The following is a 16,273-nucleotide window of genomic DNA, read 5'->3' as shown; positions in this document are numbered from 1 at the left end:
CTGGTGTATGCCTGCGTGCTTCTGTGCTAAGTCGCTTCAGTCGTGTCCAACTCTGCTTGACACTATGAACTGTGGCCTGCCAGGCTCCTCTATTCATGGGATTTTCCAGGCAAGGATACTGGAGTGGGTTGCCATGCCCTCCTCCAGGAAGTCTTCCTGACCCAGGGACCGGACCCATGTCTCTTATGATTCCTGCATTCGCAGACAGGTTCTTTACCACTATTGCTACCTGTGAAATGCAGACTAGTGTATACTTGTTTAAAAATTCACATTTTTAGAGATTCTTCTGTGTCATTACTAATATGCTGTCATTTTTATAACCGCAGAATGAGATTTCAATTGGTAGATGGTTTATTGTTTATTTCTACTTTCTTCTATTATTCCTCTATTGTATGAAGTTTAGATTATTTCTAATTGTCATAACTACAGCCAGTGTTCCAGTGAAAATCCTTCCAGATGACTACCTTGCAGTCATTTATGGGCAATTATTAAGGGACGATACTGAGACATTATTGCTTCATTAAAGGAGAGTCATATTTTAGTTTGGGAAATAAAACCAAAATATTCTTCAAAAAGAGTAAAACAATTATGCTTCTACCAATAGTGTGCAAGAGAACATCCTTAATCACATCCTTACTAGTGTTGGATCTAAATACACTTTATTATTGTTATCAATAAATTGATAAAATAAATACCTTGCTTTTTTTTTTTTTTTAAATATTCACCTAATTAAGAAGTTCTGAATCATTTGACATTTGTAAGCTATTATAGTTTCCCTTCATGTGAGGAATAACCTTTCATTTCTTTGCTAATTTTTTTTTCCTTTTGCTTCTTTCTTTTTTCTAACTTTAGTAATTCATTATATAATCAGGATATTAATAGGTTGCATTGGCCATTTTTGTTTTCAAAATACAGTCATTTCTATCAAGTCCCACCTTTTGACTTATCAAATATGGGGTCTTGCTTAAAAAGGCCTCATCTTCTCAGTTTAAATATTTGATGTTTTTAACAGTAATACTGTTACCATACTCATCTTTTAATATTATTATAATTAGTGATTTTCCATTGTTATTATAATTTTCATCTATCTAGATATTATTTTGTATCAGACATTATATATATATATTTTTTTCTTGTTAAATAGCTGACTCAACACTATATATTATGCATATTTATTATACTTTTAATTCACCATGTGACATGAGTCTGTTTCTGAAATTTTTATTCCATTCCACCAATAATTTTCTGTATTGCTAAAACACCATTAGGTCAAAACAGTTATATCTGAAAAATAAAAAGAAAGTACTAGTTACTATAATGATAAAGACTTAAGTGGATTAAAAATTACAAAGGGAAAGTAAGAAGTTATCCATCTTTACAGATGATATTACTAAAAATAGATAACACTAGAAAATCACCTGTAAACTGACTAAAAAATAAAATAATTTAGAATGTTAAGGGTCCGAAGAGTAATAATCAGAAATCAGTAAATTTAAATATGTACCAACAAAAATCAATCAGTAGAAGTAATGGAAAAAATAATCTATTAACATTAGCAACAAAAAGCATAAAATACTTATACATATATCTAAGAAAAGATGACTTTTTCTTGATATTAAAGTTAAAAATAAATTAAATAAATAGAAATACATATCATATTGCTTTTTAAAATGCTAAAATTCCATTACTTAATGGATAGGTTTGATAAATACCCTCAAAATATCCATGTTTTTTAAATAGATGAGCTGATTACCAAGCGTAAGATAAAAATACTAATCATGTTATAACTTGATAAACTATAAAGTTTATGGAACATTATGCATAGAAAATAGCCAATAAATTCTGAGGAAAAAAATGTGAAAGATTCATTTTCCTGCATATTTATACATATATATAGGCTCTATAAATAAAATAGTGCAAAACTTATGCTTGAGGAGAAAGGCTGATGAAATAAATGGAACATTCAGATATAGACTAAAGGCATGTGATCAACAAACAGCATTCTGAATTAGTGGGTAATGATGGAGTATTCAGTACACCAGTATTCAAAATATTACCTTATATAATGGACAGTTATAATAAAGGTCTCAGTGAATAGTCTCCTAGCATCAATACTTTTGGATGGCCCCCTTCCACGTTGACCCTAGGCTTGACCCTTAATATCAAGGGACGAAAGCAAACATGAGGCAGGCAGAGACTTGACTATTTAGAGATTCCCCTGTTAGAATGCCACAGTCATCTTGGGAGAAAGTCTTGTGTAGCATCCTCGAGGATAGAAAACCACACTGAAAGAGGGAGACCCAGCCACCCCAGGCTTCCTTACTGTGCTCAGCCACCAATCAACCCAGCAGTTGAATGAAGCCACATAAGTACACACACCATGGTATAGAATAAGTGAAATATGGTGACTCATAAGGCAAATGCCTGCGAACAACTTTAAAGCAGTAGAATAAATATAAATACTACACAGTGCTACTGGAACATATCTGCAAAATATAGTGTTGAAAGAGAAAAATTAAGACACAACATGAGATACCTAGCCTATGATTGTTAATATAAATAAAACACAAGATCCAAAGAAAACAGAACAAAGCTCTTTCCTTTACCTTACCCTTGCATACCCAAGAACACACACACACAATAATACAGTGTTTAAATACTAAATCCAAATACATTTCAGAATTTATGTTATAACTCCTTAGTCTGTTAAAAAATAGTTACTCATAAGGCTTTAGTCTTGTCTGAAGAAAACGTAAAAAGTGATGGGAAAATAATTATACTACTACTAACATTAATCATATGTGTATAACTTTTACTCCATGATTTCTATCTTAGTTCCATTAGTTTAACAAAATACTATGGACCAAGTGGCTTAAAAAGTTTATTCCTCATTCTTAAGAGGCTGGAAAGTCAAAGACCAGGGTGTCAGCATGCTCGGCTTCGCCCTTGTTTGCAGACCAGCATCTTCCTGCAGTGTCCTCCCATGGCAGGGAGAGAGAGAAACTTTCATGTCTCTTCTTATAATGGCACTAGTCCCATGACTTAATTTCCTCCTAAAGTCTTGACATCCAATAGAAGCACATTGGGAATTAGGGCTTCAACATGTGAATTTTGAGGGTGAACACAAAATACAGTGGTGGAGCAGGCGTAGAATGCATGCTCCATTCCAAAAGGAAGGAATAAGAGAAAAGAAAATAGTGATGAGTCCCATGCAAGTCTGATACACAGCATGGCAAACTCCATGAAATTTTGGTCTCAAGATATACTCTTTAGCTTGGTGTTGTGCCTTCTAGACCTACTGGAATGGCCGTTCTGCCTCTGCAGCTCTGCAAAGTGAGGAATTGTACCCCTAGGGCTTTGGATGGTTCTCCCCAGTTTTCAGTGATATTTCCTCACTACCATCTGAGACCTCATCAGAATGACCTCTACCATCCATATTTCCACATTCTTTCATGGTTTCTGTTGTATTCTCTAAGAAGACAGAGACTTTCTCTCCCTTTTTTATTCCTGGGCTTTCATGAGAGTTACGTTTAACAACCCCTTCATAGCAATATTGATTTTTTCTCACATGAACTAAAAACTCCCCCAGCCTCTAGCCATGACTTAGCTTTAAAGTTGCTGTCACACTTTTATAATAGCATCCCGACTTCTGGTACCAATGTCTGTCTTAGTCAGTTAAAGTGCTTTAAGAAAATACCAGAACCTGGATAGCTTTAACAACAGAAATGTATTTGTTACCATTCTGAGGCTGGAAAGTCAGAGGCCATGTATCAGCTTTGTTGGGTTCTTCCTGGTTTGCAGACCACTATCATCTTGCTGCATCCTCATACAGCAGAGAGAAAGAGGGAGATCATCCCTCTTATGTCTCTCATAAGGGCACTGTCTCATTCATCTGTGCTCCACCCTCATGATATAATTCTTTCCAAAATTCCCTTCTCCAAATGCCATCACATGAAAAATTAGAGCTTCAATATGTGAATTTGGAGGGAATGAGTGTATAGGACACACACATTCAGTACATGGCAGTTATTAAAAATATTTTAGTAGTAACTAAAATTTAGAGGCATTTTCCACACCTTTACCAGAAGAAAATGCTATGCAAAGAAGCATTCATTTCAGGCAAAAAAGTCAAGAATTTTCCTTTTCACAACTTGCAAATGTACATGTTTGTTTCATATCAATTATCAAATGATCTCAATTAGAGATTTATGTATGTTACAATCAGTTCTTTCATTCACTAAATGGGTTTTTTTCAGCCTCTTTGGCCAAGATAATCTGTGCTGCTGTTTTGTAAAAACTCTACCTTCCTCCTCCTTTCTGTGTCCCAGGGGTCTGGGTAATGTGACTGGCTGATTTTTCTGGCCAGCAAGAAGCTGGCCTGGAGGTTGCACTCAAAAGATAGGACAAGAGCGTATTATGTCTCCCCATACACCATGCCCTTAGCACCTTGTCTGCTGATTTCTTGAAGAACAGCTGTTTCTTAAGATGGAAAGTCCCAGCTCCTCACAAAACATACCTCTCCAGATAGCTCCTTCCTTCCAGGACACAGCAGTGACAATAACTTTACTGTTGCTCTCCACACACTACTGCACTAACCCATGTAGTCAATTTACATTGTTTTGTAAACCTCTTTGATTTATTCTAATTAGTTCTTTTCCTTTGGGGATGCAGACTGATATACGTTTTCTCTTCAAGTGAAAGGTGAGCATAACAAAAATACAAGCTAATAACTGTTACAGGGATGTAGCTACACCCATCTTTTCTCTGAAGTATTTCCCTAAATACACTTTGCAAGTCAAGGCACACAATTAAAAGCATCCCACTGCTTGACCTTAAGGATAATTACCTTAAAGAGAGAAACCATTTATTCCCTCTCCTTTTTCTTCCTAAGGTTTTATGAAGTGTGCTACATGTGGTAGGTTGTGAATAATTACTGGATGTGATCACATAGTCTCCAGATCCCAAACCATGCCAAACATGGTTCCTCACGGAATTTTTTTTTTCACTTCCTTTTCTGTTTTACAGGTATACAGTAGACATTTTGGTAATATTTTTAATTGACTAGAAAGATTTTAATTTGTTTTTTGCCTTTGTTTTATCTACTTATTCTAGTATCCACTCTATGCTTAGAAATTATTTCTCACTCTGCTAATTACTAACTCCACTTCTGGTATATCACCTCTGATCCATTTACTAAGTTTTGCATGAAACACATTCTAATCAGAAGAACAGGTAAAGTCAGAGAGGTTGCTCTTTTCAGATTTTCTTGTTGTTTTCCAAAATCAAATTGGGGAGAGCAACCAGTCTTTAAAAATGCCATATTAGGCCATAGTTGTCATGTTTCCCTCTAAGCTCTTAAGCTCTTCAAAATATGGTGGATAATTTAGATATTCGAACTCTGGTCTATAGTGCATGTGGTGTGCACAGAATTCTTTTATTTTTTTTTTCAAAGTGAAGGATTTCTTTGGTCTACTTTTTATTTGCTGGATATAAGGTATGCTTTTAGGCTGGTTTAGAGACCATAGATTCACAGCCTGTGTATGTTTTATATTCAACTAGATTCAACATTTAGCCAGAATCTGATTTTTTTTTTTTTTTGTATGCCATGGTTACTCACTAGAAGTTATGGACCTTCAGATACTGTGTTAATTCTGTCAAGAAATTAGACATTCTCAATATAGCGAAATTAAGTTATATATTTACATGTCAGTTTTTTCTAGAAGAATCAAATTCTCATCACCACAGAAAAATAAGATATGAGAGAAGGAAAGACAATATTAGATTTCATATTCATATATACATTTTACTTCTTTTTAAGAAAAAAAAATGAAAGAAAGGGAGAGGTGATGTACTTAAAATATTTAACACAGAATTTCTAAAATATGCTTATAAAAGTCAGGCAGGAGGGCATCCTCGTGTTCATTTTACAGCTTTTCAACCTGTGTGTTGAAAACAGAAAACATCAAAGTATTATCATTTGTCAAACACTTCTAAGCTTTAGGATAATTCAGAGACTGTCCTTGCTCTTGTTATAAATCTCTACTAAATGTGTCAATTCTATTTCTCTATGCTTCCCCTCTTCCCAATGCGAATACGACCACTGTTTATGAACAGGTATAGTTTATTGAGCTATTTATGTGAAGTTCAGATAAAAACTAAATCCTCTGGTACTTGAGTAGCAACAACATTCAATCTCTTCTTACAAGGGTCAGTCTGGGATAATAGAAAACAAGTAAATATAAAAGAATTCACAAACTAGTGAATGATGGCTCATGTCAGATTTATGGTGTGTGTCCATGAAAACTCTGTGCTAACTGTAACGCAATGGAGGATGCTATTTCAACAGCACATTGTGTATGTGGAGCTATATATTAATTACAAGGAGTGTATATGTTAGTCACTTAGTCATGTCGGACTCTTTGTGACTCTGTGGACTCTAGCCCTCCAGGCTCCTCTATCCATCAGATTCTCCAGACAAGAATATGAAGTGGGTTGCCATTCCCTTCTCCATTCCTGACCCAGGGATTGAACCTGGGTCTCCCACATTGCAGGCAAATTCTTTACCAACTGAGCCACAGGGGAAGCCCATTACAAGGAGAGGGACTTTTAGTTCCTTATCTGTTAAACATTTCTTACCTTCCAGTTGGAAAAGCAAGATACGTATCATCCAGTTAGAAAAACAAGATACTACTAATCCTGCATTTTATGAAGTACTAATTATTTACTTGAGCATATGTTTTCCATACAATTCAAACAATATAGTTTCTAAAATAGAGACATCAGAAAAGTTTGGGGAAATGCTTTTATTTATATGTGGATTGCAGCATTTTTTTTAACAAATAAGGTGTAGTATCTGGCTAAATAAAACCTCAAGTACACTCAGTCTCCACTTACTGCTCCCCATTTGCATCCATTGATATACAGAAAAAGATTGTTCTAAAATATGTAGAGGTGCAGATGACAGGGTTTGAGGAAGGAGATCATATAGCAAAGGAGAGGGTGAATCAGAAAGACTGCGAAATCTGTGGGAACAGAAAAAAAATCATGGTTCAAAAAGATATTAATACATGCACACCAAAGCCATTGCAGCACTATTTACGATAGCCATGATATGGAAGTAACCTAAATATCCATCAACAAAAATGAAAGTGAAGTCGCCTAGCCATGTCCAACTCTTTGTGACCCCATGGACTGTAGCCTGCCAGGCTCCTCCATCCATGGGATTTTCCAGGCAAGAATACTGGAGTGGGTTGCCATTTCCTTCTCCAGGGGGTCTTCCTGACCCAGGGATCGAACTTGGGTCTCCTGCATTGCAGGCAGATTCTTTACCATCTGAGTCACCAGGGAATCCCTGTCCATCAACAAACGAGTGGGTAAAGAAGATGTGCTATAATATATACAATAGAATATTCAGTTCACTCGCTCAGTAGTGTCTGATTCTTTGCAACCCCATGAATTGCAGCACACCAGGCCTCCCTGTCCATCACCAACTCCCAGAGTTCACTCAGACTCACGTCCATCAAATCAGTGATGCCATCCAGCCATCTCATCCTCTGTCATCCCCTTCTCCTCCTGCCCCCAATCCCTCCCAGCATCAGAGTCTTTTCCAATGGGTCAACTCTTTGCATGAGGTGGCCAAAGTACTGGAGTTTCAGCTTTAGCATCATTCCTTCCAAAGAACACCCACGGCTGATCTCCTTTAGAATGGACCGGTTGGATCTCCTAGCAGTCCAAGGGACTCTCAAGAGTCTTCTCCAACACCACAGTTCAAAAGCATCAATTCTTTGGCTATTAGTCATAAAAAGAACAAACTTTTGGACCTAAAGATTACCCTACTGAATGAAGTAAGTTGGACACATAAAGATACATATGATATGACATTGCTTATATGTGGAATATAAAATAAATAAAGGCGTACAAGTAAAGTTATTTACAAAACAAACAGAGACAGATGTAAAATGCAAACTAATGGTTACCAGGGAAGAAAAGTGGAGGAACAAATGTAGAGATTGGGACTGACATATACATACTACTATATATAAAGTGAATAACTCATAAGAACCTGCTGTATAGCACAGAGACATCTACTCAAAACTCTGTAATGGCCTATATGGGAGAAACAACTCTTAAAAAAAGTGGCTATATGTATAATTGATTCATTTTGCTGTACAGTAGAAACTAGCACAACATTGGAAATCAACTATACTCCAATATATATATATATATATATATTTTTAAATAAAGAAACACTTCCCCAGCTTCTAAGATGGGGACTGGTTCTTAGTGACCAGAAGTCAGCTTTAATATTAGAAGTCAGCTTTAAACAGAACTGTCCAGGTGGGAATATGCATGGACTCTGGTAAGAGGCAACCCTAAATGAAAACTCAGGAGATAAAATAATTGTTTTTCTGCAAATCTTTGGAGTAAATTTTACTCTAAGTTTTGGAATATCGTTGCTCTTGGGACTGACCATATGGCAAATTAATACAAGTCATTAGCTGCAATTATGAGATTCCTTCAGTAGCATCTGAGGTGATGGATTTGAAAGCAGCACAGGAGCAGAATAACATTGCAGATGCTGTAGAGTGAGTGACTTAAAAACAGCTTTGTGAGATTCTATGTGATCAGACTCATTTGGGGACTGTCTAGTGAAAGATGTGGGGAAATCATTCATTGTACAAATGCAAGACCTATATCCTGGTCTTGTGGGGTCTGGAGGTCTTTGTTCAGCTGCTCTTTATTAGGGTTCATGATGTTTCAATCATGTTTCTCTCTAAGTATCTATTCTTTTCCTGTCTCTGCCAAATCACTTCCTCTGCAAGGCTCCTGAATTGTCATGACATAAACTCTCCATCTTCTTAAAGATCCAGGTCCTAAAGTCAGCCACAAAATTTTCTGGTGTTTTTAGTGAAAGTCCTTGAGGTATCAATTTCAAACCCCTTCATCTGTGCAGAGTTCAAAGTCACCAGTATTCCATGGCCATCTGTTTCACCCCCTCCCTAAGAAGTGAAACAACAACTCTAAAAGATGGTGGTGTGAGGTAGGCTGCCCTTGTTCCTGATCAAGTGGACTATTTGGTGATTGGGTGAGGTGTGGACTGGGCATGAATCCTGTTGATACAAGTGAGGGCAAGAAGAAAAATGTGAATTTCTATTATTAAAATGATCTCTGTTGAATTCACAAATGGAGAAATCTCATCATATTTGGGTAACTGCTGCTGCTACTAAGTCAATTCAGTCATGTCCGACTCTGTGTGACCCCATAGACAGCAGCAGACAGATACCAGGCTTCCCTGTCCCTGGGATCTCCAGGCAAGAACACTGGAGTGGGTTGCCATTTCCTTCTCCAATGCATGAAAGTGAAAAGTGAAAGGGAAGTTGCTCAGTAGTGTCTGAATCTGTGCAACCCCATGGACTGCCATCTACCAGGCTCCTCCGTCTATGGGATTTTCCAGGCAAGAGTACTGGATGGAGTGGGGTGCTATTGCCTTCTCCGAATTTGGGTAACAGTGCATGCTTATTTTTAACATTGTGGGAATACTGGTTACATAGAAAAAACTGACATTTGTTCTTATTTTTCCATCTATGGAAAATCTATTCTGAAATCTATTATGCCATAAGAAAGATTATATTTGATGTCAAAGGGAAAATTATGCTACTGAAAGGTTGCAGTTGCAAGCTGTGTGCTACACCAGGATTTGTGAGTTCAAGAAGAGAGGATTTCGATCTCGGGACAGAGACGAGTCTTGACTACTCAGAGTTTTTGTGTAGCCAAGTTTTATTAAAGTATAATAGAGGTACAGAAAGCTTTTGACACAGACCTCAAAAGGGGACAGAAAGAATGCCTGCTTGTAAGTTTTTAGCAAGGCATTTTATGTCTGGTAGTGAGAGCTGATAATCAGATAAGAGAGACACCTCCAGGCTAAGGAAGTTTCACCAGGCCCCTCTCCCACAATGTGCATTTATGAGATAAAATGGCACCAGGTGTGTCATCCCAGGCCATAAGATAATTGACATGAATACTGGTTTGTTGAGCCATTATCTTTTAGAGTCTCTTGATGAGTGTGAAAGAGGAGAGTGAAAAAGTTGGCTTAAAACTCAACATTCAGAAAACTAAGATCATGGCATCTGGTCCCATCACTTCATGGCAAATAGATGGGGAAATAATGGAAACAGTGGCAGACTTTATTGTTTTGGGCTCCAAAATTACTGCAGATGGTGACTGCAGCCATGAAATTAAAAGATGTTTGCTCCTTGAAAGAAAAGCTATGGCCAATCTAGACAGCATATTAAAAAGCAGAGACACTACTTTGCCAACAAAAGTCCATCTAGTCAAAGCAATGGTTTTTCCAGTAATCATGTATGGCTGTGAGAGTTGGACTATAAAGAAAACTGAACACTGAAGAATTGATGCTTTTGAAATGTGGTGTTGAAGAAGACTCTTGAGAGTCCCTTGGACTGCAGGGAGATCCAACCAGTCCATCCTAAAGGAGATCAGTCCTGAATATTCATTGGAAGGACTGATGCTGAAATTGAAATTCCAGTACCTTGGCCACCTAATGGGAAGAACTGACTCATTTGAAAAGACTCTTTATTAGGAGTCTTTTTTATTAGAAGTCTGATGCTGGGAAAGATTGAAGGCAGGAGGAGAAGGGGTTGAAAGAGGATGAGATGGTTGGATGGCATTAGTGACTTGAAGGATATAAGTTTGAGTAAGCTCCGGGAGTTGGTGATGGACAGGAAAGCCTGGCGTGCTGCAGTTCATGGGGTAGCAAAGGGTCCAACATGACTGAGTGACTGAATTGAACTGAACTGAACTGAGCCATTGTCAGCCCAAGGTTTGAGAAAAGAAAAATATATTAGGTGGTACCGATTTGAAGAAAGGCAACTTTCAAAGCAAATACATGGTTTCATTAACATAGCTTAAAAAGAACATTTCCATAAGAAAAACGCATCAGTTAGTTCAAGGTTTGAGAAAAGTTTAAGCTAGGGGAACAAGGTGTCGTCAACAGATAAGGGAAAAAAATCTACCCCTTGAGATTTATTTCCTCCTGTCCTTTGGGGACCCCTACTGAGACTCTTAACACTCTTATTACTTAAGATATAAAAAATGGACAAATTCTGTTTCTTGAGAATGTACTATTTTCCTGGTAATAAACATACATTTATTCTCATTCTCAAAACAAGTTACTTTTATTCTCTTCCTGCTGATGAGGAAATTGAAACTTGTGGGAGTCAAGGACTTCATGTAAGGTCATATATCCATTCTGTTGAAAAACTTGGTCATGAAACTAAATCAGCCCATATTGAAAATCTTTACTTCATCCAAAACAAGTTCTCTGAACATGAATCACCTCAAAACCTCACTTTAAGCATAAAAGCAGTAATTAAACTTGAATCTTTTTATAAACTTTATAATGAACTAAATTGATTAAACACTCAGAAAAACAAAATAATTTGGGAAAGAAGAAAAGACTCTCACCCTCTTCAACAAATCTGACATCAAATCCACACAATGCCGTGCTGAGAGGTCCAACTTTCCTAATTGCTATATTTCCCTAATAAACAAAGTGATCACAAGAGTAAGTTTTAACTCTCATTCTTCATAGTCTGCAACTTCCTATAGACATTCTGACAAATATTAGACAAACTATTAGGCCTAGTACTATGCAGAATTTTATGGTATTAAGCAGACATGACAGTTGAGAGACTTGTAAATAATAATCACAGACTAATGAATAGTGGGAGACTTCAGAATATCAATCTGTACTAGGGGGAAATTTTGAATTAGAGACACTACTTCCTACCCAATAAATCAGTAGTGAAAAATTGAAGGCTTTCTCAATGCATCTGCTTATGCAGCTAGATCTGTAGTCCTGAAGGAGCATACAACGTGGATGCCAAAAGGAATGTAATTTTATCACCCTACAAGGGGCTTTTGCATTTTTAACTGAACCATTTTTTAAAATTTTAATTACCTCCAAAAGAGGCTGGATTGTATCACAGAAAACTTGAGTGCATCCTTCAGTATCAGAGTGAAACTAGTTCAAGGTAGTTAGAGCTTGTCTCTTCCTCCTTCTTTAGCAGTCAAATAACATTGCCCAAAGGGAACAGAAGACACAAAGTTAAGAGAACTGAAATGCCAAGTCTTGATTGTTTATGGCTTTTATTAAATGTGAAAATTACTGATTTTGCCTCTGAGCACATGCATCATATAGAACAGAAAAGAGACAGTATCTTCCATAATAATTAACAAATTCATAAAAGATACCAGACACAGGTATACATCTTCATACTTACATATCCTTTATCACTGTTAATGAATAGAAACACACCTCTTTTCAATATCCCAAGTCCATTATTTATTAAGACAAGTATAAGTAAGCCAAATTATTTATATTTAAAATTTTATGGTATTTTTGATGCTGATAACACAAAAATAATTGGACTTGGTTTTTATTTTGAGAGTTTTTAAATTCTTTAGCATTCAGGTAGTATTCAGGTAGCAGAGACACTACTTTGCCCACAAATTCCGTATATTCAAAGCCATGGTTTTTCGAGTAGTCGTGTACAGATCCGAGAGTCGGTTCATAAAGAAGGCTGAGCACAGAAGAATTTCTGCTTTCAAACTGGTGCTGGAGAAGACTCTTGAGAGTCCTTTGCACTACAAGGAGTTCAAACCAATCAATCCTAAATGAAATAAATATTCCCTGAATATTCATTCGAAGGACTGATGCTGAAGCTGAAGCTCAAATACTTAGGTCACCTGAGGCAAAGAGCTAACTCATTGAAAAAAACCCTGATGCTGGGAAAGATTGAAGGCAAAAGGAGAAGTGGGTGATAGACAATATGATGATTAGATAGTACCACAAGCTCAAAGGACATGAGTTTGAGCAAACTCTTGGAGATAGTGGGGGACAGAGGAGACTGATGCGCCTCTCCGTGTGATTGTAAAGTGTTGGACTGAACAACAACAAAGTACTTAAAACCTACACCAGGTATTCATTTTTTGATGGGAACATTTGGAAGTGATTGCTAACATCATATAGGTGTCTTCATATCATTGTAATCAAAACTGAAATTGTATCCCGACTAGTATGGTATGAGCTTCGTTTACTGAAAGAACAGTGACCCAAATATTACTGACACAAGACAAGATAAAGATCCAGGAAATTAATAAGAAATTGTGCATGTCATTCTGAAATATTCTACAAATATTATTTCAAAATGATTACTTTATTCCATTTCAAGTATATATAGAAAAAGTAATAGTTACCAAGTAATACTACTTCAGAATATTATAATTAAGCATTAATCACTTAATTTCATTAATCCATTAAAATTTCTAGACTCTTTGGAAGCAAGGTGAGTTATATTCACCTCCAGTATTTTTCTAGTGCTTTCTATTTAGTAATCATTCAATAAATGTTTAAGAAATCTTTTTAAAGGAGTAGTTATACATGGTAGCTCTTCTTTTGTGTAGAAAAAGTCATGTTCTCTCCAAAGGCAACAAATAGTCTCTCACAAATCTTCAAATATTTCTAAAATTATTGCATAGTTTCCTAACTCTATGAAATGTAGTAACATAGAAGCAATGTAGGGAAAGAGCATGTCAGCCAAGATGGCGTGGTCAGGCTTCCTCACCCCAGGGCATCTTGCTTTTGTCCCACGTTTTATAAATCATGATTATGTAACAGCTGAGATCACTTACAGCCCTGCACATGCACATTACCAGATACTTACTAAGATGTGGACTACTTGTGATATGAGTTCCAACTAAAAAGCAGCGGCATTACTGCCAATCATGACTGTATCCCTTGAGTCAATAACAGAGGAGAGAATACAGTGTGTCTGTGGCTATGGCTGCTGCGCCAGCGAGGCGAGAAGAAGGAGTCTGCAGCTCCTATGCTTCCTCACATTTTCTTCTAGCCTCTTAGCTTGCCCCTTGCCTACCATGGGTTCAGTGAACAGTGAGTGCAGTGAACAGCAAGACAACTGGCCTCATTCATGAACAGGATCAGCGATACTAGCAGTTACAGTCTTATGTCTGTTTTAGTAAAATATTTGTGCTTATGCACTTCATAACTTCCATCGTTATGACTGATTTTTTAAGAACATTTATTTCGTTTTATTCTATGATGTTAAAGGTCTGTGTTTATTCATATTTTGAGCTTGTCACATGCTTATATTGAAATTTTAAGGTGCTATTATCCTGAATGTATTTCTATATTATGTATCCATATATTTCTATATTATGTGTGTAGATACTTACAAAAAATAAATTTTTTAAGAAATAGTATACGGAAAATAAATTTTCTAGGTGACAAGAATAAAATGGGCCATTTTTAGAGTTTTTCTGTTTTAATTGTAGTTACTATTTTGTCTCTAAGTAGTGTCTAACTCTTTTTGCCATAAGGGTGGTGTCAGATCACCCTTATGGCAGAAAGTGAAGAGGAACTCAAAAGCCTCTTGATGAAAGTGAAAGAGGAGAGTGAAAAAGTTGGCTTAAAGCTCAACATTCAGAAAACTAAGATCATGGCATCTGGTCCCATCGCTTCATGGGAAATAGATGGGGACACAGTGGAAACAGTATCAGACTTTATTTTTTTGGGCTCCAAAATCACTGCAGATGGTGACTGCAGCCATGAAATTAAAAGACGCTTACTCTTTGGAAGGAAGGTTATGACCAACCTAGACAGCATATTTAAAAGCAGAGACGTTACTTTGCCAACAAAGGTCCGTCTAGTCAAGGCTATGGTTTTTCCAGTGGTCATGTATGGATGTGAGAGTTGGACTGTGAAGAAAGCTGAGCGCTGAAGAATTGATGCTTTTGAACTGTGGTGTTGGAGAAGTCTCTTGAGAGTCCCTTGGACTGCAAGGAGATCCAACCAGTCCATTCTGAAAAAGATCAGTCCTGGGTGTTCTTTGGAAGGACTGATGCTGAAGCTGAAACTCCAATACTTTGGCCACCTCATGCGAAGAGTTGACTCATTGGAAAAGATTCTGATGCTGGGAGGGATTGGGGGCAGGAGGGGAAGGGGACGACAGAGGATGAGATAGCTGGATGACATCACCAACTTGATGGGCATGAGTTTGGGTTAACTCTGGGAGTTGGTGATGGACAGGGAGGCCTGGTGTGCTGCAGTTCATGGGGTTGCAGAGTCAGACATGACTGAGTGACTGAACTGAACTGAACTGAACTCTTTTTGCAACGCATGGACTGTAGCCTACCAGGCTCCTCTGTCCACAGGATTTCTCAGGCAAGAATACTAGAGTGGAATTGTCATTCCCTTCTCCAGGAGATCTTCCTGATTCAGGGATTGAACCTGCATCTCCTGCTTTACCACTGAACCACATGAGAAGCCTTTTGTTTTATACTCATAGTAAAGTCATCTTAATCTTATTTTTTTCATTTAGGAGCAAAGTCAGTTAAGAATACCTCTCTCATCTTTATTTTTAAGGAAATTTTGGAAATATTAGAAAGTGCTTTAATCAATATTATTAAAAAAAATAAAAGTCCCTTCCAATTCTGTTGGGCTTTATGCATTTTGGGTGTAACTTTGTAAAGTAGTTTCTATCTCATTTTATCTTATTTTTGCTAGGAAGTCACCCATGTTATACGTAAGGGTTTCCATATATATTCACCCCCAAACAAGCAAAACCCCACAAAATTGACTTCTCCATTTCACAGGGACTTCTGATCATCTATAGCTAGCATTCAGGACAAAAATAATTGAAGTAATCAAAGAGATCACCAAAATATATTTTAAAATATATTTATTTTTAAATTAAATTTAATAGAAAAATGCCATAAATATCCAAAGTTCATCATTATTCAATATAAAATGATTAATACAACACAGGTGTATCATTAATAATTATAACAGTATTAGCATGGCAAGGATGAAACTTTAACTTGGATTTAGAACATAATAAAATAAATGTTAAAATCATAAAGGTAGTTAAGGTGATCCTAAAATGCAATAAATAGAAGTCTAATAGTTCTATAGCCCCTAAATCTACATCTATTAAGGTGAAAAAGCTTAAAATGAGAAAAATATGAATACTTATCTAAACAATGATGAGTATCAAATTTATTTGGTTATCACAAGCAATATAAGACGTCAATGAAGTGAGTGGAAAAGATGTATACTCAAGGTTTTCATTCTTTCTCATTTTCCTAGACATTAACTAAGTTGATTCAATATCAGTGGGTTTTGAGACATGCAAAATATGTCTACTTTTTGGCCCTTGATGATAAAAGTAAAGTGTGT

The 16,273-nt window shown here is 36.6% G+C and overlaps 1 protein-coding gene across 3 annotated transcripts in view; it reads left to right on the top strand.

Annotated features, from left to right (window-relative positions):
- The window catches only part of FSTL5 (follistatin like 5), an 875,401-nt gene that overhangs the window by 858,162 nt on the left and 966 nt on the right, over nt 1-16,273 (top strand). The gene's annotated exons all lie outside the window — the stretch shown is intronic.

The sequence above is a fragment of the Bos mutus genome, chromosome 17 (genome assembly GCF_027580195.1).
Source record: "Bos mutus isolate GX-2022 chromosome 17, NWIPB_WYAK_1.1, whole genome shotgun sequence".
NCBI lineage: Eukaryota > Metazoa > Chordata > Mammalia > Artiodactyla > Bovidae > Bos > Bos mutus.
Note: the sequence above shows the minus strand (reverse complement) of the source record. Positions and strands in the feature narration are given on the sequence as shown.